General features: G+C 45.4%; 1 long non-coding RNA gene across 1 annotated transcript; it reads right to left on the reverse strand.

The window, feature by feature from the left end:
- Positions 1-11,756: 11,756 nt before the first annotated feature.
- On the reverse strand, positions 11,757-27,354 carry LOC123392108. The gene is made up of 3 exons (XR_006606795.1): positions 26,821-27,354; positions 19,085-21,784; positions 11,757-15,731 (listed from the first exon to the last, which is right to left on the reverse strand). It is a non-coding gene; the product is annotated as an uncharacterized LOC123392108 (long non-coding RNA).
- Between the last annotated feature and the right edge of the window lie 18 nt (positions 27,355-27,372).

The following is a 27,372-nucleotide window of genomic DNA, read 5'->3' on the forward strand; positions in this document are numbered from 1 at the left end:
AAAAAGCATTAACTCTGTAGACTGGTTCTCCAGCCGACATGCTTTCCATTTTTCAAAGTAACCTGATAGTCTCCTAAGATTAAAAGAATAGTACATTCTGAAACTATGCTATGTTTCTGATTGCTACCTCTACCGTAATCTCTAAATTAAATGTATTTACATTTTTATCTTTTTTTATAATACCTGTAAAGCAATCCTCACTTCATTTTCAGAGCCTGCCTTCAATCTCTTTAAAATCCACGTAATTGGAAAATACCACACTATATTAATCTTTGTGCATTCATTCATTCTTCTAGTCAAAAAGCATTTATTAAGCATCTACTACATGCCAGGTTCTATGTTAGACACTCTAAAGGTTATAGGATGCAAGAACTCTAGGGTCCTCATCTTGGGAAGACTGTCACCAGTACAAAGCTGGGTAGAATCAATAAAAGAAGACATATGGAAGATGCCATAACATGTTCACATCGGGATTAGCTAATAGTTTGAAATTACCAGTCCAATCACATTTCCAAACGTAAAGATCTTCTTTATGGAGAAGCTCCCAGGCACATTCACTCCTCAGCGGAGGGAGTTTAGAGACTTGGAGAGAATGGCAGTCGCAAAACCACAGCCAGACAAACCAAACCAGGGCCATCGGCTAAGAAAAGGAATGAACCATGGCCCCCTTAAGCAAAAGTTTTCTCAGGTGGCAATGGAAAGCAAATCAAAGAATTCAAAAATAGATTAGCATTCCCGTTCCTAAACACTGTTTACTATCGTAAGACAAATTAGTGCAAACGCCACGTGTACTTCATGTAACAAGAAAATGTACTGCTTTTACAAAACAAAAAAGAGCTCTCAGGTTCTTCAGAGAAGAGGAATTGTTATCACATAATACCTGCTGCCTAGCAACAAAACAGCAACTCCTCACACCTTTCTTCCAGCCACGGACACACACAGCCTCACCCTCTCTGGCTCATTCCTCCTGACTAACAAGTACAGGGCTCTTTCTGATAGGATCTGGGGTTGGGAGAACTGGGTTTTAAGGCTCTGGTTTAAAAGCAGCAATCGGTATGGAAGTTTTGAAAATCACTAAGAATTTAATCACAGAATCAGAGCCTTTGCAAAAGCCACAACACAATAAAACAAGAGGGCCGTTCGACTGGGTTCCTTTTGTTTTCTTTTCTGTTTTTTGGTTTCTATACTGACAGTTTCTCAGAAGTGTCGTTCTTTTGCCCCTTAGCCAGGGGCTCCGGGGTGGTCCTCCTCCTCTGGCTTTCATGCTTGGTATGAAAATGGAGGCATGCAACACAGCACTTCTCTTCAGTCCCTAAATCCATTGGCGAAAACCCACGTCCATTGCAATGCCAGCTTCATTTCCTCGCCAAATGCTAAGACAAATGAGCAACTCTCCTCTTTTCAAATGTCCTGTATAACAGAACCATTGGACACAATGTTTGGGAGCGAGTTGCTAACCAACATTCTATAGAACAGAGTGTATTCAGTGATATGACTCACAGATAAATTACTTCACCCTCACGGACCTCAAACTGGGTGTGCCATTTGCTGTAGATTGACTCAGGGCTTAACCCTTCCAGGTATGGAGAAATCCCGCTTGTCTTCTTTCCCTCAATGTGTCAAACGCCTCTGAGTGGTGGCAGACCCTGTTGGGTAGGGACAATGAGCTCCCAAGAGTTCCCTCATTTCAAGAGCATCAGGATTTGTTTCTCAATAGATCTGGCCACTATCAGCAGGGGCACTAATTATGGGAAAATGCAAATTCCAGCAGTTGGGCAATTAGATGCAAAAAGAGGAGTAAGTCATCTCTAGCTACAGAGGCAGTTTTACATTCAAGAAAAGTTCAAGGGGCGCCTAGGTGGCTCGGATGTTAAGCATCTGCGTTCTGCTCCGGTCATGATCCCAGGGTCCTTAGATCGAGCCCCAGGACTAACTCCCTGCTCAGCAAGAAGCCTGTTCTCCCTCTGTCCCTCCCTCTGCTTGTGTTCCCTCTCTCATTGTCTCCCTCTTTGCCAAATAAATAAATAAAATCTTTATTTAAAAAAATAAAAGAAAAGTTCAATATTCTTCACCTTGTCATCCCAACCTACTTCTGACCCTTTCTGAAAGACTTCTAACATGTATCTTTTTTCTCATCAACGTCCAAGGTCTTAAACTTCTAATGCCCGCTCAAGAACTGAATAGGAGGGAAACATCTGAATTCTGTACTCTGTTTCTGCTCTCCCTAATTGTTTGTAAATGTTCTCTAGTGTAAATAAACAATGACACTGCTGTGGCATCAGTATGAATGAATGCAGCCTCAGTCATTAAGAACATATTCCCCCAGTGTGTTTGTGATTTAATGACTTGTCATTTTCTTCCAGTCTTATTTCCTGGGCAAGGTCAGTGATACTAGGAGTTCAATGGCTTGTGATAACAACAAAGACAATATAGTCAATCAAGCCTCTGAAATGTTGGTATAGTCTTAATACTGTTAATGGAGGGCTGATGATTTCTGCAAGAATTAAGGGTCCTAAGCTGACACAAGAGACACAAGAAGTACTTTTTACTCTTTTAAGATAGTAGTCTTTAGAGCAGTTTTAGGCTCACAGAACAAGGCAAATGTACGGAGATTTCCCATATACCCTTTGCCCAGACACATGCAAAGCCTCCCCAACTACCAGCACCTCCCCACCAGACATTTGTCCCATAGGACATTTGCTACGCCGGATGAACCTACACGGACACATCATCATCATCCAAAGTCCATAGTTTATATTAGTGTTCACTCTTGGTAGTGTACATTTTATGGGTTTGGACAAATGTATAATGTTATGTATCTACCATTACAGAATCATACAGACAAGGTTCAGGGCCCCCCAAATCCTCTGTGCTCTACTCATTCATCCCCCTTCCCTCCAACTCCAGGGAATCACTAATCCTTTGTACTACTTTGTAGTTTTGCCTTTTCCAAAATGCCATAGAGTTGGAATCGCGCAGTACCTAGCTCTTTCAGATGATCTGCTGTCCCTTAAGGATATGCTTTAACACCTCTTCCACACACTTTCATGGTTTGATGGCCCATTTCTCATTAGTGCTGAATAATATTCCGTTGTCTTGTATCACACTTTATCTATGTACCTACTGATGGACATCTTGGTGGCTTCCAAATTTTGGCAATTCTGAATAAAGCCACTATCGATGTTCATGTATCAGGCTTTGTGTAGACAAGTTTTCAGCTCATCTGGGTAAATAGGAGTAGGATTTCTGAACCATATGGTAAAAGTATGTTTAGTTTTGTAAGAGATCGCCAAACTGTCTTCCAAAGTGGGTATACCATATTCATGCCCACCAGCAATGACCGATCCTTCCTGTTGCTTCACATCTTCACCAGACTTTGGTGGTGTCAGTGTTTTGGATTTTGGCCATTCTGATAGGTATGTAGTGGTTCTCATTGTTTTTTTCGTCTGCATTTTCCTGATAACATATGATGTGGAGTATCTTTTTGCATGTTTATATCTTCTTTGGTGAGCTGCCTATAAAGGTTTTTGTCAATTTTTGAATCAGGTTGTTTGTTTTCTTCTTCTTCTTTTTTAAAATATTTTATTTATTTATTTGGCAGAGAGATAAAGAGAGAGAGCACAAGTAGGCAGAGTGGCAGGCAGAGGGAGATGGAGAGGCAAGCTCCATGCTAAGCAGGAAGCCTGATGCAGGGTTTGATTCCAGGATCCTGGGATCCCAAACAGAGCTGAAGGCAGCTGCTTAACTAACTGAGCCACCCAGGCGGCACTATTTTTTTTTCTTATTGATGAGGGAAAGTGGTTGTAAGAGGCAATTCACTCTCTTCATCAGCTAAACACCCAGATGTGTCAGCTGTGCCTGACTTTATGGCTCAGTGAAGCTCCACCTTCCAGAATGATCCTCAGGCCAGCACAGAGGGGCTCAGACAGTACGGACACAGTCTTGGAGAACCATTGATTCTGTACCCTTCCTGCTGGATAATCTCAGGCAAGTTACTTCACCTGTCTTAGGCTCAGGTTTCTCTTCCATACAAATTAAGATCATAATAGTCCTCATGGCTAGGGGTTTGTACAGATTAAAAACGATAACACTGATGGCGTTCTAGCCTAGTGCCTGACACATCAGGTAAGTGCTCAGGAAACAGTGCTTGTTCTAATCAGAAGGGACCATGGTAAGCCATTATCAAGTAGAACTGGCTTTTGAGAATAGGAGTGTTGACCAATTTGGTTTGCGTGCTAGCTGCTAGGGCTGCCATAACAAAATAACACAAATGAGGTGGTTTAAGTAACAGAAATGTATTTTCTCATTATTCTGGAGGATAGAAGCCCAAAATCACAGTGCCAGCTAGTTTCCTCTGAGGCCTCTCTCCTTGGTTTACAGTTGGCCACCTTCTCACTGTGTCCTCACGTGGTCTTCCTTCTGTGTGTGTTTGTGTCCAGATCTCCTCTTCTCCTCTAAGGACACCAGTCGTATCAGTCATATTGGATTAGAGCCCACCCTGATGACCTCATTCTAACTTAATTACCCTCTTTAAGATCCTATCCCCAACTATAGTCACAGTTCTGAGGTCCTGGAGGTTAGGACTTTAATATATGAATCTGAGGTGGAGGGGCACAGATTAACCCGTAAGAGTTTGGAAAATCTATCTACTTCAGTTGGGCTTTTTCAGGGAAATGACATAAGCTTGGAAGAGACCAGGAAAAGGAAATCTTTCTGCTTTCCTCTACCTACGCTGAAGTCTGCTTTCCAGAGCCTGGCCCATGAAGGAGCCGACAGTATTAAATGGAATGATCAAAACCTACCTTGATAAATGGATTCCTCTGACAGCAACCAGCTACTCAAACCCACAGCCCCATGTGTTATCAGTTGAATTACAGGTCCCCAAATGTGACCTCATTTGGAAATGAGGTGTTTAGGGTGGGCTGTAATCCAATACAATTGTGTTGTAAAAGGGGGAAACTTGAACCCAAAGACACACACACACGAGGATGGTATAAAGACATATTCAGAGGCCTGAGGGAGGCCAAGAACAGGTCCTTCCTTCAGCCCTATGAAGAAACCAATCCCACTGACACCTCGAGCTAGAACTTCTAGCCCTCAGAATTGTGGGGAAATAAATGTTGTTTAAGAAGGCCCTTTGTGATGGCGGCCCCAGCATCCCAACACACCATCCTTCCCTCCTTTGCCTGACAGCTATCTCATCAGTTTCTATGGGGTGCCAGACCCTAAGATATAATGATGAAAAATGTACATTTCATACCCTTAAGAAGTTTGTAGGCTTTGGAAGGGGAACAATTACATTCAAAAATCATCTTGGTTGAGGCACCCTCCTGGTTCAGTCTGTAGAGCATTTGACTCTTGATCTCAGGGTCGTGAGGGGTTGTGAATTTGAGCCCCATGCTGGGGATAGAGGTTATTTTTTTTAAAAAAGCAAAACCTTAAATCATTCGGGCTCAATGTGGCTGATGTTCCGTTTCCTTGTTGGTCAGGAAATAGGTTTTCAGTCTTTGTTTTAATTTGGTGTCAAAACCCCGACTTTTGTTAACTAGGAGTCATTCTCTGTAGGGTGGGGGGAACATTAGGTCTCCCTCAGTATCTTGCTTGCTGTCCTACACAGCCTCCAATCTAGCCACTCATGAGTCCTTACCCCACATAGTCCTTCCCTCCCAAAGAGTCTTTGGGAAGGCAAATCAGGTCTTGCCACAGCTCAAACCATCTCACTCCTCTCCGGCTTAAAGCATTTCAGTGGTTTCCCATTTTTCCAATCATAAGCATAACTCGCTAGAATGCCATATACCCGCGCCCTGTCATGGTTTCCTGGTTCAGCCATGCTGACCTTACTTCTCCACAAGAACCTGGGCTTGCTGTTCCTTCTACCTGAACCCACCTTCACTCCTCTCTTGACCTGGTTGATCTATTTCCCTCCAGATCTTGTTTCTTCATCATTTCTCCTAGGAGCTTTCCTTGAACACCCAACTTAGGACAAATCTCCCATGGTCCTCACTAGCACCGTGTATATCTACCTTCTTTATCATAGTTGAGATTTTTTATTTGTGTAATTCTAAGCTATGAAGGCTTATCTATATCCATTCACTGTAATATCCTCAGTGTTTGGACACATAGTTGGGACTCAATAAATATTGTTTGAATGAATCAATGAATCAATGAGTGAGTAGGTCAGTACTGACCCCCAGAATTTCCAATTTGGGAAGCAAGCCATAGTATTTGAAAAATAGTTAAGTATTAGTGAATATGAACAAAGTCAATACAAATTTGAGCAGTACTGTAGAAATAAGCATTTTGCAAAGTTGTTTATTGTTAAGAATCTCCTTATCTCCAAAAATCAATCTCCTCCTATTACACACTGAATACATTTTCTGAATACTTACTTACTAATCCATTCACTACAAAATCTCTCATGCGTGTTATAGAATTTTTAAGGAATTCTAATCTCCTCTTTTTTAAACAGTCAGATACCAGTTGACTGATGACAAGTTAATCGATTTCATTGCCAGACTTAAGAATTTTCCAGACCTTCTGAATAAATTTAAATTAATTGACTACTGAATGAGTTTGAAGGACTGTAAGGCAAAGGTGCATCTGCTCTGGAACTCTGATCTACCAAATGTTCGTTGGCTTATGCGGGTGTCAAAAGCATCATGATGAACCCAGCAGCCCACCCCCCTCCCCAGCCCCACCCCTGCCATGGGGGAGATGGTTATCTACAGTGGGCATGTGGATATTAAGGATAACTGCACCAGAGGTGTGTTCAAAATGCCATCAACCTCATGCAGCAAATAGAAAATGTAACACTTAATACAATCACCCCAACTCTCCACATTTTATTTATTTATTTATGAAAGACTTATTTTGAGCAAGAGTGTGCATGTGCGCAGGCGTGGGTGGGAAGGCGGGACAGAGAGGGGAGGGACAGAGGGAGAGAATCCTTGGGCAGACTCTGCACTGACTGCAGAGCCCAAGGCAGGTCTAGGACCCTGAAATCATGACCTGAGCAGAAATCACGAGTCTGATGCTTAACTGACTGAGATACCCAGGTGCACCGAACTCTGTACATTATAACAAGAATCATATTGGAGAAGGAAACATGCTGAATAAAACAAGGCTTAACTACAGTTTTTCTCTAAGCAGAATGAATAGTTGGACACTCATCCTTCCTCACCTTTCAGAAAAAGTAAGCTAATGTGCTTCCTTACTTTGTCAGCTTTCCTGAGAATGCCCCTTACTCTCTAGTCATTTCTTTGTATTCCCCACACACACTACCTGCCTTCTATTTTTCCCACAGGATGTCATTATGTTTTTATTTTACAGTTGGTCTTTTGACACTGAATTCCCTAAGGAGAGGAACTCCTATTCCCTAGATCACCTGACTTTTCAGTATATCCCCCTTGATTCCTGACTCTCCTAAAATACAAATAAACCAATTCTCTACCTAAATATTTAAGAACTCAAAGTGGATGGGGAAGTCAGAATCCTAAAATATAGGATTTTTCAGTTAGTTTGGAGTATATATGATGGAGCTGTTTGTTTTTTTAAAAAAGGTTCTTTTAATAAAAATTTTATTTATTTATTTGAGAGAGAGAAAGATCAAAAATGGAAGGGCAGGTGTAGAGGGAGAAGCAGACTCCCCACTGAGCCTGACATGGGACTTAATCCCAGGACACTGGGATCATGACCTGAGCTGAAGTCAGACGCTTAACCGACTGAGCCACCCAGGCATCCCTGACACAGCTATCTAAACAATGTGGAAATTGGGATAGAAATTGAAACTGTTAAATCCATACAAAGCAACCTTTCTTTTAGCTGTAAACATAATTTATTACTAACTGCTTCTCTTTGGGGCCCATTGGGGAAAATGGTTCAGGTTAATCCAAATGTTTTTTGTTGATATATTTTTTAACCTATCGTGTCCAACTAAATTCTGGGAATATTAGCAAGTAAAGCTATTGTATGGTATCTGCCCTCATAATTTATAGAAAGTAGAGTTTCCTATTATGTAATTAGTTCACTAGAGATGTCCCTTCCTGAGAGGAGGGGTGGTTATGCGGGTGGCCTACTGGTGGACAGTAGCCTCTTTTGCTCTCTGGGTCACTGAGACCCATTCCCTGGACCCCAGCAATGACTCTTAGCTAATCATACAGAGGGAGTTATTTGATAAGCCAAATAGTCTCTCATTCATTCATTCATTCATTCATTCAACTAATATTTATTGACTGCTCTCTGGTGCCAGGCACTGTTCTAGTCCCTGGAGAAATAGCAGAAAAGAAAACACAGCAGGCAAAATGCCTGCCTTCATGGAGTTTACATTCTAGCAAGTGAAACAGACCGTAAGTATGTGAATAAGTAACTATATACTCTAATATCTGGCAGCATTAGATGATATGAAGACATTAAAGAAGAGAAAGGGGTCAGAGCTGATGAGAATTCATATAAGGGACCCATTACTGACATATCAGAGTTTAGAATCTACAAAGAGGGTTGCAGAAATGCTCTGTATGTCCTGATGTTTCAGTAACTATATGATAATCCAAATTAATATCCAGGTGAAGATCAGTTGCAATTATCTGCAATTTTAAAACCTGAATTTTAAATTTTAAATTTAGCTGAATTTTAAAGCCATACTACTCTGAGTTCTTGGTTGTGAGTGACAGAAAACCCAACCCAAACAGGTGTAGGGAAAAAAGGGAATCTCCTACCTTGCCTAACATAAAACTTCAGGGGAGTTGGCCAAGATAGATCTAGGAGTTCAAATAATATCACGTGGACCCCAACCTCTCTTTCTTCTTGGGTTATGCTTTCCATTTTTTTCTTCATTTTCAGATGAGCCAAGCAGATAATCTGAATAGCTATAAGTCCATCTCTAAGTCTCCCAAGAGTTAAAACAAAACAAAACAGAACCCAGAATTCAGTCCCACTGGATGCATTGAAGACACCTTCTGAAACCAATCGCTGTGAACAAGGGGATTCCGTCTCCTCATTGGCCATTCTGAGACACATGCCCAAACTCAGAGTCAGAGAGGGAGCAGGGCGTGGGATTGGGGCGGTGTTGAGGCAGCTCACCAAACCACATGGACCAAGGGTGGAGAGTAAACAAGTCTCCAAGGCAAGCAGTAGTTCTGTTACTGGAAGAAGGAGGAAAGGATGTTGGGGAGCTAAAAATCAGGAAATGTCTATGATCACATACAGAAACTCCACTCTTTTATAACCACCCCCAACACACACCAATTTCACTATTGATGTCACAAAGAACATCTTCTTATATTTTGAATCCATTCACCTGGTTGTATAGTTTATAGTTCAGGTTTTTAGCCTTTAAATCCTACCCCAAAATAAAGAGTGATTTATGCATGCTGTTACAATGTTAGGGGATTCTCTATTTGTTTGTGTATTGACCTTAATCAGAGAACTTTATATTTTCTTATTTTCATATGCCTTTGTGTTGCTATATAAGTCATTAGTTTTTTTTAAATTAAATCCAATTAGCCAACCTATAGTACATCATTAGTCTCAGACGTAGGATTCCGTAATTCATTAGTTGCATATAACACCCAGAGCTCATCACGTCACATGCCCTTTGTAATAGTCATTCATTTTAAGAAGAAAGTATGTATAAATATATATATAGGCAAAGTCCTGCCTCATGGTTTGTTTTTGTCCTTTCTTATGGCTTTTTTTTTTTTTTTTTTTTTTAAGTAAGCTCCATGCCCAGCATGGAGCCCAACATGGGGCTCAGACTCACGACTCTGAGATCAAGACCTGAGCTGGGATCCAAAGTTGGATGCTTAACTGACTGAGCACCCAGGCACCACATGGCTTTTTTTTTTTTTTAATAATTATGATATTGCCCTTTTTTTTTTTTTAAGGTTTTATTTATTTATTTGACAGACAGAGATCACAAGGAGGCAGAGAGGCAGACACAGAGAGAGGAAGGGAAGCAGGCTCCCTGCCGCACAGAGAACCCAACGCGGGGCTCGATGCCAGGACTCTGGGATCATGACCTGAGCTGAAGGCAGAGGCTTTAACCCACTGAGCCACCCAGGCACCCCATGATATTGTCCTTTAAGCCTGAATCATTTTCAAGATGATTTCAGTCTCTCGGATTTTTCCAGAACTTAAGGTCGCCCACACCTAGTCTCTGAACTTAGCAGAGGTTAAGTCCTAATCTTCATGTCTTAGGCCTAATAGCTAAGGGTCTCAAATTGTTTTCTGCTCAGCGCATTTCTCTCGTTGATTGCACAGATCAGAACCCATCAAAATAGAACATCCTCCAAGACCCATTCATGGTGAGGCATTGGGTGGGACCGTGCCTGCTGGGGTCTTCCCACAGTGGGATGCCCTGTTTTGGAAAGCAAAGGTCCTGGAACCCTGGACATTTTCTGCAAGAAGCTTTAAACATCACTTCCTCAAAAGATCCCTGCTGGACTGTCCCTCTTTGACACACCTTGTGGAACTCAAATGGGAAACCCAACTTTCTCAAGGTTTAAAGCAGTTATGTTAGTCAAGCAATTAGGGATTTAAATAATTTGAGCTATTTTTTAGTTTGCCACAGACCACAAAGTTATAAATAACAAACATAGAGGCTTAATGCTGAAAGGAGTTGCCATGTTCTCTGTATCACCCTGGTGTGTGTGGGCACGTGCCAACAGCAGTATCTGTGTCCTGGATACCATCCAAGTACAGTTGAACTTTTAGGTTCTTTTACTGCAAATTAAAAGCTCTCTGATAGCCTCTGCATTTGTCATACAGTTCATTGGTGATATACTGGGCAGCTTTCACTAATAATTATCTAGGCTCCTCCGCTTAGAATCCAGCCCTTTTACAACCTTCTGCTATGGCTGCAGAGTTCACAGGATTCCTGGGTGGCTCCGATTGGGCGTCTGCCTTCAACTCAGGTCATGAACTCTGGGTCTTGGGATAGAGTCCTGCCTTGAGCCCCTGGCTGGCTCAGCCTGGAGCCTGCTTCTCCCTCGGCCTATCCCCCTGCTTGTGTGTTCTTTCTCTCTTTGTGACAATCAACATACAAATTGGGATCCAGGCCATACTTTTTAGCCCTTGCCTTTCTACCTCTGGCTTACCTGCTTCCTTTAGTTCTCTCCCTTCTCTTTATCTGGCCCTGATCTCTCTCACAGAAGGAAACACATCAGGTACACCCTTCTTACTGCTCCAAAGAATGTGAGTTCTTTATTCTTTGACCTCACCACACTTTGTAACTCTCACAGGAGTTCCCCAGATCTGTGCAGTGTTCTAGTTATCTATGCACATCTTATCCTTGCCTTCACTGGCTAGGCTGAGGGATGTAAATTCCATCATAAAACTCCCCACGTTTGCAGCGAGTCTCAGTGTTGTGCAGCACGCAAGTCTGCCTTGTGCCATTGTCTGATTCTTACATGTGTGGTTCCTGGATGAAATTCCATCATTACCTTATTTCTTAAAAGTGTGCATCCCACTTGGGTCTATCTCCTTGAAGCAATTTTTCGATGAAGTTCAAGGAGCTGGTGATTCATTTCTACAATGGTAGTTTTTGTTTTGTTTAGAATCTAGGAAGGCCATATGCCAGATCAGCATTTTTTCTTAAGAAAAGGAAATCCCCTGGGGCACCTGGGTGGCTCAGTGGGTTAAAGCCTCTGACTTCAGCTCAGATTGTGATCTCAGGGTCCTGGGATCAAGCCCCAAGTCCGGCTTTCTGCTCAGCAGGAAGCCTGCTTCCCCCTCTCTCTCTGCCTGCCTCTCTACTTACTTGTGACCTCTCTCTCTTCGTCAAATAAATAAGTAAAATCTTTAAAAAAAAGTAAAGAGGAAAGGATATCCCTTGAAACAGAAGCATACAATTTTGGATGTTAATAAAATAGAAAGAGAATAAGGGATGCCAAGATTCATCCTATGGTGGCATTTGGACGCTGAGCCTTAGACATATTTTCTTCGATCCAATTGTAATTAATGGGTTTTCCACTTCTTGTAAAAATGAAAATAAAAACAAAGCAAAGTTGTGACAGTACTGTGTAAATTTGGATGTGCTCTAGAGATGTGTCTTCAAGGTTGGCAACGATGGGACATAAATATTAACAGCTGGTATTTGAATCATGTTCTTATTTGATAGGGCAGATTTTATCAGTTCTACCTGAAACAAGAGAAAACTGTAGTCATCAAGGTCACTCGAGCTACTCCAAGGCAGAGTTCTATTTCAGACCCAAGTCTTTGATTCCATCTCCCAGGCAGTGCCCAAGCCCCATCCTGGTTCAGGAGAAGAATCTGGTTCTTCACAAAAATCAGGAAGGACCCAAAAAACGGAGGTCAAGCTCTGGTTTCTGTTTTTCATTTCTAGCCTGACTATACTCTCTCAGAAAGATGCTTGGGCCCTCTGGACCTTGTCTTCGAGACCACCATACCCCAGAGCACACGCATATGCCCCACCCAAGTGCATGTGCGCATGCGCACACCCCACCTGCCCCAGTCTAGAGAACAAAGAACAGGGTTCTCTGCCTGCTTCACTTCCACATTCCCACAAAACCAGCCTGGATTCTGGGCTATGAGGCTGGGAGCCAGAATCTCCTGCTATCCAAGCAGGGATGGGCAGCCGTCATTCTTCAGCTCAACCATTCCCACAATGCCAGGGGACAGCGTGGAGTGCCTGGGGCTTGCTGGCCTCCCTCTGGAACAGCTCATCAGTTCAGGTATTCTGCAGGCCTGCCAATTTGGTAAATATTTATTAGAGGAAGTGACTAACATTTATTTATTGAGTATCGACTCTGTTCAACACACAGCACTATGGCTAATAATTACAATGTCCTGGGCATCATTAGGTGCGTGAACTGACTCTAATAAATATCACAATAGCTCTAGGTGGTTGTGTTTATTTTACAGACAAGAAAAGACACATGGCTTAAGGACCTTGCTCAGGTTTTATAAGAGGGTGAGTGACAAACCCAGGTCTGTTTCATTCCAGAACCGCCCAGTTGTAAGCAAGGAACTGGGGAGATTGTGAAGGACAGTTACCTGTGTACAGGTGTTTGGTCTCATACCAGGTGTTATGGGTGGGATTGTGTCCCCAAAAAAGATATGTTGAATTCCTGATCCCCAGAACCTCAGAATATGAGCTGATTTGGAGCTGGGGCAACTAGAGATGTAATTAATTAAGGAAAGATGAGGTCAGAGTGAAGTAGGCTGCACCCTTAATCCAACATGGCTGGTGTTCTTAGAAGAAAAGAGACACAGAGAGAAGGCAGCCATGTGATGACCAGGCAGAGATTGGGTGATGTGGCCACAAGCCAAGGAGTGCCCGGGGGACCAGAAGCCAGAAGAGGGAAGGAAGGATCCTTCCCAGGGGTTTCTGAGGGAGCACGACACTGCGGACACTTTGGTTTCAGCCATCTGGCTTCCAGAACTTTGAGACAGTAAATTTCTGTTGTTTCAAGCCACCAAGCATGTGACACTTAGTTATGGGAGCCCCAGGAAGCTATTAAACCAGGTTAAATGAAGAGTGTTTTAATAGAGATGTACAGGAAGTATTATAAGAATTAGTCTGTTGTATAGAAAAACAGACTGGGAAGACATGGAAAGGGGTATTAAAAAAGTGTGTTGCCTTTGCACTTAGTCTTAAAGGGTAAGTAGGCTTCAGGAAGTGAAGAGGTGGGACAGAGACGCTGAGGAGCACACCTGGGGCCGCGCAAACACACAAGCTGGGGCAGAGGGGAGGAGCTTCCCACCAGCCCTGGGGGGCAAAAGGCCCGTTTCAGTGCAGCAGGGCGGGGGGTCATCAGGCCTTCTGTCCCCAGTCTCATCGGGCACCCCCTCTTCAATAAGGAGTCCAAGGTGTCTCCTCCAGGCCCAGGACCCATCTTGCCCCAGAGCAGATTTACTCTGCTGGACAGGACACAGTCTACCTCTTTTCTGCTTGCTTTCATAATGACACTACCCTGCTCCCCAGTCTCCTGGTGCTGTTCGCTGTCATAGTCCGGTCTGGGCAGGGCTCTCCATTCATTTGCAGGACCCCCCCACCCTGGGACCCGAGTCCTTCCTCTGGCATCTGGGCCTTGAACCTTCCCTGACTCTGGTAACTCCTTCCAGTACTTTCCACCCATGGTCACTCCCACTGAGCTGCCTGGCTGTGCCCTCTGCCCAGCTGGGCCTGCCTCGCTGGCCCCACAGATGGCCTGATTCCAGGTCCCAGTTCTTTCCGGCCACTCCAGCAGCCCATCCCGTGAGCTAGAGCCCTGGACGTTTGTGAGCAGGAGTGTGACATGATCCAAGCCAGAACTCTAGCTGTTGTGTCAATGTTGAACTAAAAAGTAGACCATGTGAAAGCTGTGTCTGGCAGGAACTGGGCCTTCATGCGTATTTTTTGACTAACGAACAGATAAAAAGGCAACAAGGTGAAGATTACTGGGATTGTCCAGGACAAAGGTACTGAGCCCCTCAAAGTAGGTTGGCCCCATTTTAGATACAGATGACAGCAGGACAGGTGATGGGGGTGGGGGATCGGCTCTGAGATGCAGAGGGGTAGTGAGGGTTTTGCTGTTTCATAGTCTGGCTTCAGTCCTGGCTCTGCAGCCTCTTGGCCATCCGCCTTGAGGACTTCACCTCCAAGCTTTAGCTTCGTCCCCCATGACACTGATCTGTGAACACCTGCCCCTCAGAGCGACTGGGGAGAGTCAATGTGGGGCCCAGGACTGTTAAAGTTCCTGGTGGTCGGCACGTGGGGAAATGGTGAGTAGTAGATCCTCACCCCAGACTAATTACTTGGAGGAAGAATCAAAGAATGAGGCATCACCCAGGTTCTCAAGGGTCTGGGATACCTGGAGAAGGGGGTTACCTGGCAGGCACGCAGACTCAGAAAATAAAACTAGTGCCTTGCAGAGGACTGGCACTGACTGACATGGCTGAGAAAATACAGACCAGTGATATGCATAACCAGATCTGGGTGCGACATGGAAATGAGAAGTGGAAGCCCAAAGCCAGCTGGACTGCCCTGATGCGTGTCGCAGCACCCAGACCTGGGGTGCTGGGTCCATACACAGCCTGGGGACTGGCAGAGGGCTATTGTGGGCCAAGGAACTCTCGCTGGGGGAGAAATGGGCTGGAAACCAGACTGCGGAAATAGCAGTGGGAGTCAGGATGGGAAAAGAAGGGGCGGGTATGAGTGGAATCATCTAGCAGAGTCCGGAGGGTGTGGATGGGAGGGAGTGAAGCAGCTGCGGGTGATGTAGATATTTACAGCCAATCTGACTGCCAAGCGGGCACTGAGCACCTTCGGGGGCAATCTGACCTGCGACCTGCCTGGCAGAGCCTTGGAGCAGAAGCAAGGTTTCTTGTACCACTGACTCCCCGAGTACCTGGATGTGGAGGAGGCCAGGCTGCTCTCCCAGCTACCCACACAGCAGGCAAGCCAAGCACTGAGCCTGCCACATTTTAGCAGCAAAGGGACCCTTCTCAGATGACACAGTGTGCTGCTTTCCCTTTTCATAGGTCTGTGCTACAAAGGTTCGCAAAAATTGTAAGTGAGTAGAGATTAAATGCTCCTCCAAATTCCACAACAAATATATTGCATTTATAAAGAACCCTTCACATTTAATGATCAAACAATGAGCATGACAGTAAGAGACAAAAATTCGGTTAAATATCCAAGTGGAGGGGGACCTCGCTGGCTCAGTCGGTAGAGAGTGTGACTCTTGATCTCGGGGTTATGAGTTCAAGCTCCACTTTGGATGTAGAGATAACTTAAAAAATAAAACAAAATTTTATAAAATTATCTGGGGCACCTGGGTGGTTCAGTCAGTTAAGCATGTGACTCTTGATTTTGGCTCAGGTCATGATCTCAGGGTCGTGAGATAGAGCCCGACGGCAGGCAGTGCTCAGTGTGGAGTTGACTTAAGATTCTCCTTCTCGGGGCGCCTGGGTGGCTCAGTGGGTTAAGCCTCTGCTTTCGGCTCGGGTCATGATCTCAGGGTCCTGGGATCGAGCCCCACATAGGGCTCTCTGCGTGGCGGGGAGCCTGCTTCCCCCTCTCTCTCTGCCTGCCTTTCTGCCTACTTGTGATCTCTCTCTCTGTCAAATAAATGAATAAAATCTTAAAAAAAAAAAAAAAAAGATTCTCCCTCTCCTTGTTCACGCACGCATGCTCTCTCCCTCTCTCAAATAAATAAGTACATCTTAAAAAAAAAAAAAAATCAAGTGGAGCCACAAAGCCTGCTCTGGACATGTCCCAGCAGAGATCTTTCTGAGATCCACTTGTTTATATAATGAGATCTCGTAAAGTTCCACGCTGAACAAAAAGGAATACCGAAGAGAAATTGGCCCTGCCGGATATTAGGTTACGCTGACTGTGGAGCCACAGGCAGTAAGATGTCAACACACACAGACCACCCAGCAGTCAGACCCAGGTGCACACGGGAACTTCATGCCTGATAGAGGTGACGTCACCAAACGATGGGGAAAGAATGGATGTTAAAGTGAAGGAGCTGGGGAAAGTGTCTCGCCGTATGGCAAAAAAAGTAAAATTGCACCCACACTTAATTGCACATAAGGGTGAATTACATTTCTGGGGAAATAAAGACCTACATGGGGTAAAACTAAAAAATTTAATGGAGGAAAATGAAAGGAATGTTTTTCTGAACTAGGGAAAGAAAATACTTCGAATATTGAATACTTCAAACAGTGAATATTAAGGACATAAAACTATCAGGCAAATCATTGATGGATTCAATTAGAAAGAACACCACATGCAAGATTAATGCAGCTGATGGTGAATGTATTCGCAATGACTGGCAGGGGATTTGTAGAAAAATGTGGGAAACTCTGGCAAACAACAAGGAAACCCCAACAAAAGCAGGCAAGAGAAAGGAAGATTTCTGAAGTAGGAAATCCAAAAGGCCAGCAGCACAGAAGAACTACTCAAATATGTTAGTGATCAGAGGAACGCAGATTAAAGCAATAATGAGGTAATTTGTAGGTGTCGTCATGGCACCATGACGTAAGTAAGGGTAGTTGGATGTGAAGCTGTGGGATCCCCGTGCCCTGTCGCGGAGGGGTACCGGTGTGAAAGTCATTCTAACACTCCCTTAGTCAATTGATACACACTTAGACCATTTTTCTAAAGATTTATTTATTTGTTTGAGAGAGAGAGAGCTCAAGTGGGAGGGGCAGAGGGAGAGGGAGAGAGAGTATCCCAAGCAGACTCCACACTGAGCACAGAGCCCCCACACGGGACTCGATCTCACGACCCTGAGATCACGACCTGAGCCAAAATCAAAAGTCAGACGCTGAACCGACTGCTCCAGCGAGGCACCCCTGCACACTTAGACTTTTGACTAGTGTGACCACTCATCTTGGTGTGTCTGGGACCATCTTGGTCTATGCCTCTTGTCCTGATGTAATTATTAATAGTGCAGCCTTTCATTCTCTCACTTCTCCTTGTTCAAATAATAAGTGATGTGACCACCTTCCCAGGCCCCAACGATTTCACTGATGATTATACATATCAGTGAAATGCTCAGGTCCTTAGAAATCTCTGTGCAACATTAGTGGCATTTGTGGGGGTAGCCTGAATGTCTGACCTGGGAGAGAGGGCAGGTGACACCTGATGCAGACTCACCAGAAGGATGATGAGTGAGGAAACCTACAGCAGCACAGGTGGATAATAATCATAAAGAAAATACATTAAAAGGAGATATATAATCTTATATCATTTTTAAAAGATTTTTTTTTTTTTTTTTTTGAGAAAGAGAGATCGAGAGGGAGAATGAGCAGGGGATGGGGCAGAGGGAGAAGCAGGGGCTCGATCCCAGGACCCTGGGACCATGACTTAAGCTGAAGGCAAACGCTTACCCAACTAAGCCACCCAGGCGCCCCTTATACCATTTTTTAAAAGATTTTATTTTTAAATCATCTGTACACCCAACATGGGGCTCAAACTTACAACCCTGAGATCAAGAGCTGAACACTCCACCGACTGATCCGGCCAGGCCCCCCAATCTTACATAAGTTATATAAATTAAGAGTATGTGTACACAAAACAATATGCATTTTGCAGAGAATACAAATAAACAAAGATATGCATTAAACACATTAGGATGAGAAGGAAACAGAAAATAGGAATAAAAAGGGGTAGTTATAAAGAGCTCCATTCAGTTCCAATAGGTAGAATCTTCTGCAAAAGGTCTCCAAGGATAAATGTTCAGTGAGTCACCCTCTGCTCCCCCATAATTGCTACTGTTGGCTAAGAACTCTTCGTGCTGTGGGGGAGTTGGAAGGAAAACATCCTGGTTCATTCAATCACACTGTTAGGATGAAAACGTTGATTGAGTTCTGCCCAGCGTCAGACACTGAACTGCACAGCAGGAAGCAAGGACAAATGTCCTCAAGGAGCCATAACCAAGTTTCTGCCTTAAATTAAAATGCTTAGACTAATGAAAAATACTTTTTGACGTAACTAACCATAAACATAAGATTTTGGACCAAGTAAGTCTAGTCTTAAATGCTTTGAGAGTTGGCACAGTACTTAGAATGGAGTCTAAAACCGTTACTTAGGGGAAATTGGATTCCTGAGTAGTGTTTTTAAGACGGGAAAGATAGAGTGGCTGAAGATGGGCATTCCGGATGGAGAAGAGAGAGAAGCCAGGAGGGAACAGGTGTCTTGAGGGTAGTGGGAGATGTGGGACAGAGGGTTAGGGGAGGTGTGCTGGGAGGAGGCGTGGAAGGGCACCGAGCCTGCCACATTTTAGCAGCAAAGAGACCCTTCTCAGATGACACAGTGTGCTGCTTTCCCTTTTCGGAGGTCTGTGCTACAAAGGTTCGCAAAAATTGTGAGTAGAGATTAAATGCTCCTCCGAATTCCACGGCAAATATATTACATTTATAAAGAACCCTTCACACTTAATGATCAAAGAATGAGCATGACAGTAAGAGACAAAAATTCGGTTAAATATCCAAGTGGAGGGGCACCTCGCTGGCTTGATCGGTAGACAGTGTGACTCTCTGATATTGCAGAGACAGAGACAATCAGAAACAGATAAGGAGCCTTACTGGCTGAGTGTCTTGAAATTGTTAAAGAAAAGAGGTTTCATTGTCTCACCGGAGGTGCAGCGGGAGTCCAAGCAGGAAGTTCAAGGTCCCGAAATGGCACTTGAGGGATGACCATGATTTTCAGCTTGCATGGAGCAGCCTGGTGGGGAGACTGGATGTCCCTGTTACAGTTTGAAGGTGCCTAATATATAATTCCCCTTTCCCAACCTGGTGTGGAGAAAACGGAGAAACACCTGAGAGCTTTATTGTGATAAAGCCGCTGCTGGGAAGACGGCCTAGATCTGAGGGCAGGCGGAAGTCCTCAGACAGAACCACAGTATTAGATGAGCTGGGGGTCGCCCTGCACCACAGGGGGCTCCCAGCTGGGAGTGATCACCTTTCCGACGGCAAGTGTGGCCTGGAGGGGGCAGAGCTGCCTTCCTTGCAGGTGGGCTGGGTCCCAAGACATAGAGACACAAAGGGACAAGCCCTCCTTCCGACTGCACCAGTCCGCGCACATCGGGCCTTCTCCCGTGGAGGGGACAGCAGAGGCCGGATGCATTACCCTTGTGGAGCCCCCTTGGGGGGAGGAAATATTCCATCTTCTACGTGGAAGCAAGATCTTCCTCAGCTACAGGATGTTCTCAGTTGCAAGGCATAGAAGGCTATGTATGGCCAGGCCTTTGGATACAGGGCAGAGGACAGAGAACACCAGAATTCTGAGCTTTGGGAGAGTCCCCAAACCCAGCTTGTCAGCATTACTACAGGTTTGATTGCTCTCTGATAGACAGTACCCACCCTAAAGTCTACAGAAGGCAGGATGACAACCCCAGTAAACTCCACTCTAAGACTTAACACAGCTTTTTGATTGTGGGTGGGCTGCTTTGCTTTCTTTCATAAAAACGATTTCAAAATAAAGGCAAGTCTCAGGAGATGCATGCCTAAAGTCCCAGCGTTGTGAGAGGTGGGTCCAGGAGGAGAAACGTGTTCTAGGATGGTCAGACGTCTTCTGAAGAACAGGGCTGCTTGCAATGGCAGCAGCTCTGTACCCGAGACTCACACGGGGTGCTGGGTTGATTCTGCCGCCTCTCGGAGCAGGTTTTGCGGCGACAGTGATGGCGGATCAGGGGAGCTAGCCGACAAGGTTGTGGGATATGGCCAATCTAGACCCAAAACATGCTGTTCTGGCAAGGAAATATGCAGAAAGCCAGGAGCTCCTCTTTGTTCAGTGGGTGTGTAGAGGATGAAAGGGCAGAGCAGGGGCTGGGCATACTGCTCGGTGGGCGCCGCCACAGTCAACACAGGCAGGGCCAGCCAGGGAGCGGGACTGCACAAACGAGGGACCCCCTTCCCTGAACGTCCCTTAAGTCTAAGACCTTGAGATGTCGGCTGTGACAGACAGCTCCCCAAACAGAAAGCGTGACCAGGAGCGCTGTCTGTATGTAAGTGCAGAACAGAAAGATTGGGTGGCAAAGACTGGGGACAGCCTGGCTTCTGCCACATCCAGCCACGTTGCCCACGGGGCGGGAGCAAGTCTGAGTGACAGCACTGCAGAGCCGAGCGGCATGTTTGCTGGCAGGAGCTGAACGCGTATGTGCCACAGATGATGAAGCCGGTCTGTGGGGCACACGGCGGCAGACGTACCCACTCAGCCAACAGACATGTTTTGTTTGGCTTGCAGAGTGTTTTGAAGAAAAAGAAAAAAAAAGTCTAACTGCCAACATTTAAGAATTGGGAAAATGCGTGTTCAAATCAGGATTTCAAGCTTTCCCTCAAAGTGAGACGTGTGGCAGAACAGGCCCACATTCCAGCATGGCCACAGCCACAGGTAGAGACTGAGGGGTCGTGGCTGGTCTTCTAGACCGTCCTGCCTCTCCAGCGACCACCGTTCCTTCCGTCTAGCTGCGCCCCTTGTCACTGAGCTGCCTGCCCCACCAGCGTGTTCTCCGCAGCACGGTATGAAGCGGTACGCCGGCAATCCCGGATCACGGCAGAGCTGGGACCAGCTCCGGATCTTACAGCTGACTTTGGACTCGAACACCCAGCCATCCCCGCATTCCTGAATTGAATTATTGGGGGTCAGTTGAGGACCTAGTCCCAGGAGGTGGCTTGGAATTGCAGACTGGCCGAGGGACAATGCCAATTTCGTGGGAATTCATGGGAAGTCTGGTAAACCCCAAACAGCCAAGGGCCAAATTTTATGAAGTGCGAACTTTAGGGGTTTCATCTGTCTTGCTCCCCACTGCAATCCACGGCATGACAAGACGCAGGGGCTCAGTAAATATTTGCTGAATGACGTCCGTGGTCCATGTTTCATCCCAAAGCATTGCTCAAGATGTTATAAAGATGAGTTCATTCTGGAGTCAGTCTTTAGATATTCAGTAAGCTCTAGCCAGGTCAGGTAACACTCACCACGTGCTACAAAAATTTGGCCTGTTAGCAAACGGTTGTTTTTGTTTTGTTTTGTTTTTTTAAGTGCCATATCTTCAGTGTCCATGTCAAATCTCTAGGATCCAGACATTTCAATGCTCGATGAGATAATATAGTCACTACAAACACACAGGGCTCTGTGTTCGATTCAGCCCAATAAATATTAACTAAGCTCCTATTACATGCAATGTTCCATTCCAGGTACTTGAGTACTAAGCCAGCAGACTCTAGCCTTACCTTCAAGGAGCTCACAGCCTGAGTAGATGGCACTCCGTGCAGGTGCTGAAACCATCCTGCCATGCTGGGCATTTCCAGCTCATTAACCACTTTATTAAGCTAGCTTTTGAAAAACCAAAAAGAGAGAGAAAAAATGTCATGGTGATATAAAAAGGTTTATGGTTTATATATGCTACAACCAAACACCTGATTACCAATGACTCATTTATTTGGGAGCTACTCAGTTTTCAGATATGTGGATATTTTTTCATATAAAACATTAAACTAGGGACGCCTGGGTGGCTCAGTTGGTTAAGCAGCTGCCTTCGGCTCAGGTCATGATCCCAGCGTCCTGGGATCGAGTCCCACATCGGGCTCCTTGCTCAGCAGGGAGCCTGCTTCTCCCTCTGCCTCTGCCTGCCATTCTGTCTGCCTGTGCTCGCTCTCTCCCCCTCTCTCTCTCTGATAAATAAATAAAATCTTAAAAAAAAAATAAAATAAAAAAAATAAAACATTAAACTACGCATAGAGGAAACACAAAGGAGCCTTAGAATAAGGCCTTCTCCGAGGGCTGGGTGGGCTTTTCTGCTTGCTTTTTTTAAAAAGATCTGAAGATAATGTGATAAAATATTACTATTTGTTAAATCTGGAGAGTGGGTACATAGTTGTATATTGAATTATTTTTAGAAGATTAGAACATTTTCTGATTTTTACAAATTATAAAATGACATGTTTTCTGATAATACAGAGCAGATGTAAGCCCCTTTCCTGAGAAAACTGTTATTATGAACACTGTGGCCTCCGGGACCTGAAGAGTGTAGAGCCATCTGTCTCTGGGCTACGTGACCCTAGTCGGCTCTACTTCTGTCCTTGTCTGTTCTGTGTAATAGTTCTGTGTCTGCTGTCAGGCACTGTATCTTACTGCTGTCAGACTATCTGCTATACCTCGCACCCTCCCTTCTAATCCTTCATGTCCTGGGAAAAGAGCTAATCAAATTTGTTAGAACCCCCACAAAAATTGGAATAAAAGGGAAAACAGAAAGATTCTAAATAGATGAATTTTTTAAACATTTTTTCTCCCACCACCATCTGGTTTTTCCATGGTGTTTTGGGCAGCTGATATCTAGGTAAGCGAGGTGTTTCCATGGTTAGTGATCCAGCGCACAGCGGAAAGTTATACTGGAAAGAAAACTACCCTGACTACACTGGCTTCGGTACCAACTAGCAGGGCTCCTTCATTTGTTCATTCAACAAATACACAATGAACATCTAATAAGTCCCAGGCACTATCTGAGCAGTGGAGGGCACAGTGATGAACAGATTCTTGTAGCAGAGACAGAAAATAAAGACACAGACAAGCAAGACAGAGCCGAGAGTGTGAAGAGCTCTGACCCCAGCAAATCAGGTGAAGGAGCGAGGAGTGACCTGGGAGGTGGCACTTCATGTGAGAAAGTTGGGAAGTACTCTCCGTGAAGGCAGTATTTGGCTGTATTGTCAGAGATGGGGGGGGGGGGCATTCTAGGCAGAGGGAGCATCACATGTGAGGTCCCTAAGGCAGGAATGGGGTTGATGTGTTCACTGAACAGAAATGCTGGACAGCTGGAGCAGGGGGGGCACAGTATCAGGGAGACTGACAGCAGGTGCAGGTGGGGTGGGGGGGGGCATGTGGATCTAGGAGGGCCAAGGAAACCCACGCACTAGGGTGTGACATGACTTGATACTTTCTGAGAAGGGGCTGGTAGGTCTGCTGGATTGGATGCAAGAGGGCTGAAGGAGGGGGGTGGGGGGGCAAGGGACGTAGAGGAATTCATGCTGGTTTCTAGGTGTGGGACCAAGCAGCAGGGCTTGGCTGCTTGTGCTGTCTGCTGAGAAGGGGGAAGCCTGGGAGAAGGGCAGTTTTCAAAAGCTCCCCAGTACTGGAGATACTAAGTATAAAGCTGTTGCTCGAGGGGAGAGGTCAGGGCTAGAAATGTTATGTAAACCTTGGGATCAGATGACAGGACCTAGGAAGTGACTGCACATAGGCAAAGGCTAAACCCTTGGTAGGAGGTTAGGGAGAAGGTACTGGAGCAGTGACAGAGATAAAAACAAACCCTCAGAACAGTATGCTTCCAGGGAGCATTCCATGTGCAGAAGGCTGCTTAGGAGAGGGATAAGACGAGGCAGAGAGTTTGGCCCCTGGATTAAACAAGATGAAAGTCACTAGCATCCTGACAAGAGAAGTTTGTGCCCACGGGAGTGCAGACAGTTAATTTCTGTGGGGCTGTTTCCTCTGTGAAATGTGGGTAACAGAATACATATTTGAGGTCCTGTCCACTACCCCATTGTTATATGACTTTTAAGTTAGAATTTTTTTTTAATCTTCATAAAATGGTTAGAGATAAGAAAAATGATAGAAAAAAGCCATGCCTTTAGGGAGTTTGTTAAAAAGTTGCATGGTCATTAATACTCTTCTACATAAAAACACGTAAGGTTATTTATGCAAATTTTTAAATAAGCCAAGGAAACTAAAATAGAACACTAAGTGGCTGGAATTCTTAGTGGATCCAAATTACATAAGCTGTACCATCAACGCAGTAAGTACCAAGAGACCTCCAGCTCCTTGTCCTGCAAAGACATTTCAACATTATTTCTAGACACAAGGCAGTGGCCACCTGTCTGGCCGTCTGAATTCTTAGTCACACTTTGCTCTTTCGCCCACTGTCCTGAATTTTAACACAAGGTTACAAAGTCTTGAAAAACAACCTCAATCCTTGTTTGTCCAAGGGGACCGTACCCTATGTATTTCCCTATTGGCGACTGACCGCTCTGTTGAAGTAAGAGAGCTAGAGACCGGCACACTATTTGTGAACTTTTTTTTATTGGTTGAGATAACCTGGCACCACTGTGGAGACTGGCTCAGGGGTGATCTCACAGGAGGGCTGCCCTCGGGGGACCTGGATGTTCTTGTCCTTGCTGCCCTAATGCCACCCGGTGAGCAGCCCCAACTCACGTCTGTATAACCTCGCCTGGAGAACTCCAGACAATTTACCAACAGCCTTTCACCAGATTCACAGGGAGACACATGATTTCCCTCCGCCAGCTGAAAAATGGAAACCCTGAAATAAGGAGAGAGGGAGTAATTCAAGGAGCTAGCTAGGTTAAATGAGAGCAGGGAATGGTATCCAGGACTCCTGGCTCTAGGTTTTCTTACTTCCTTCCATGACATTGACTATCAAATGGGAACAAAACCATGGCTTACAAATACAGGTGGAAATACTTCACAAAAGAAGCATGAAGCGAGAGGCAAGGTAAGCAGTATTTATCAGGATCCCAATCCACCCTAAGTCAGCTGTCCTCAAATGTTGCTATGTATCACTCACGTGGGGACTTGTTAAAGCCATAGATCCCAGGGTTCACCTGAGCCTTACTGGCCTGTGGTTCTTGGGGCGGAGGTGGGGAGGTTGGGAGGTGGGGGACAGGGGCATGGTGGAGGGGTGGCTCCTTGAGTGATTCCCGTGCACACTTAAGCTTCAGTACCACTGTACTAAGCAGTTCTCATAGATGCCTTGGATTCAGTCTTCTGTGTGTATGTGTTGGGGAGCGAGGTGAGGGCAAGGGAGGGATTTAGGTCCCAATGTCAGGCGAAAATAAATTATCCCTGGTAAATCCTCTTAAAACACTCATAAGATACAGCAGGAATGTTTTCACAGGGAAAGAAAACACTGTAGCATAGCATGTAAGTATAATGCTTATAGTAAGACACACAAGGAACACCGATGCAAACTGTCTCTATACTATTTTAGCTTACACAAGAAAAGTGTGCCTATAGGTCCAAATTAAATGCTCCATTATATAACTCAGTGACACAAGAACACCATGAAATATATATTATGTCCATTCTACAGATGAAGAGGTGGGGGGGGGTCAGTCCCTTTAAGAGACTTGTCCAAAAGGATGGGTATGTCAGTATTGGAACCAGAATTCGGACTTCGCTCTATTTGCTCCTGAAACTTGTGACTTTTCATTAAGCTTTTTGAGATAACTGTAGATTCACATGTTTTGAGAATGCGGTCTTTTCATCTTGACCACACTGCCACAGGCCAGCTCATTTTTAAGCCTTCTCCTGAAGGGTAAAATTCAGGAATGCTCCAGAAGGTCTCGGGCCACTGCTATTTTAAACAGCTAGTTTAAAAGACAATGTGCTATAAACTGGGTAGGATTAAAAAAAATTAGATTAGAGGCATACCCTATCAGAAGAGTTGGGGACCAAAAATGGCTAATGACGCTATATGCAGTGATAAGGAGGTAGTGTGCTAGGAGTGACATGCAAACCGAACCATTATCCTTGTAGGTTAGTATCTTTTCACAGTGTCTCTCTCTCAGAAGGAACACACTTGTCAGAACACAGGACAAAGGCCTTGGGCCTCACCTGGGCCTCTGCAGTGCTGTGGACCGGCAGGTGAGAGAGGGACACAGGTGCCTACTGACAAGGGTCACCCCATCGGTGGTCCGTCCTTGCCACAGGCGAGGCATTACTAGGAGGCCCATGCTGTGCTATGCTCTTTGTACACATTATCTCATTTAATCCCTACAAGCCTACCTAGGTGCTGCTAGACACAACGGGAAACTGAGTCTTATTTGTTGCTCTGCTGGAAATTGCTGGTTATCCTCTGTACCAGGACAGACTTACGCCTTGTTCTAGGCATCTTACATACATCACCCCTAATCCTCATAAGGACCCTGTGAAATAGGTGCCATAATCACGCCATTTTACACACGTGAAAGCACGAACTAGTGAAGTAACTCCCTCAACTCAAGTGGAGAGTTTGTGGTGAGCCCAGGAAGCGACGTCAGGAGATGCTCTGGTCTCAAGTATTAGTCTGCATCATGACCATCTGGAGCACAAGAAGATAGAGACACGCTGGGCCCTGGCCCCAGTTTCTGATTCTGGGTCGGCACCTGTGAATTTTCATCTCTGCAAGTTCACAGGTGAGGTCCACGGCTACCAATCTGGGAAGCACGCTCGGAGAACCTCTGTCCTAGAGCTAGCTGTCTTAATCACTGTGCAACAGATCCTACTGGCCCCCGATGTACACGTGCTTTTAGCAATTCCTCTTGAGAACCATTTGCAAAAATTATTTAAATAATTCCCAGAATCTCTGCCTTTGGAGATTTTACCTTACTTTTGAGCTTTGAGGACCACAATGTGTCCTTTAAGTAGAGCGTTCAGCCGTGGAGCGTCTTCTATGTTTGTGTCCTTCTCAACGGAGTCCGAAGGCAGGGGCTCCGGCCACGTGCGCCGAAACACAGCGGCCCAGGGTTCTGGGAACCCGGCCTCGTCGCGGCGCAAGGACTACAAGATGGACTGACCACCGAGGCAGCCCCACCTTCAAATGGCCCAGCACCCCCCTGTGGCCTCCGGCTCCTCCAGGTCTATTTACACTGCCCCCGCCCCCGCCCCGGTCCACTGCGGAGCAAGCCCTCTCACACCTCACGTCTGCGATCAGCAGCGGAACCAAATTCGGCCAAGTTCTCCGCAAGGGCAAGGGGACTGGCGGCGAAGAGAGAAAAGTCTTGGCAACAAGGGGAGGCGGCGGGAGACGCCACCCGAGTCTCCGCGGCCCCCGGCAAGCGCCCCGCCGGGTGGGGTAGGCTAGAGTCGGGCTGGGCGGGCGGGCGGGGGGCGCCGGCGGGGTGGGCGTGGCGCGGCGGGGCGGGGGGCGCCTCAGG

This window comes from Mustela putorius, unplaced genomic scaffold (assembly GCF_011764305.1).
Source record: "Mustela putorius furo isolate JIRA1106 unplaced genomic scaffold, ASM1176430v1.1 tig00000450_pilon_pilon_pilon, whole genome shotgun sequence".
NCBI lineage: Eukaryota > Metazoa > Chordata > Mammalia > Carnivora > Mustelidae > Mustela > Mustela putorius.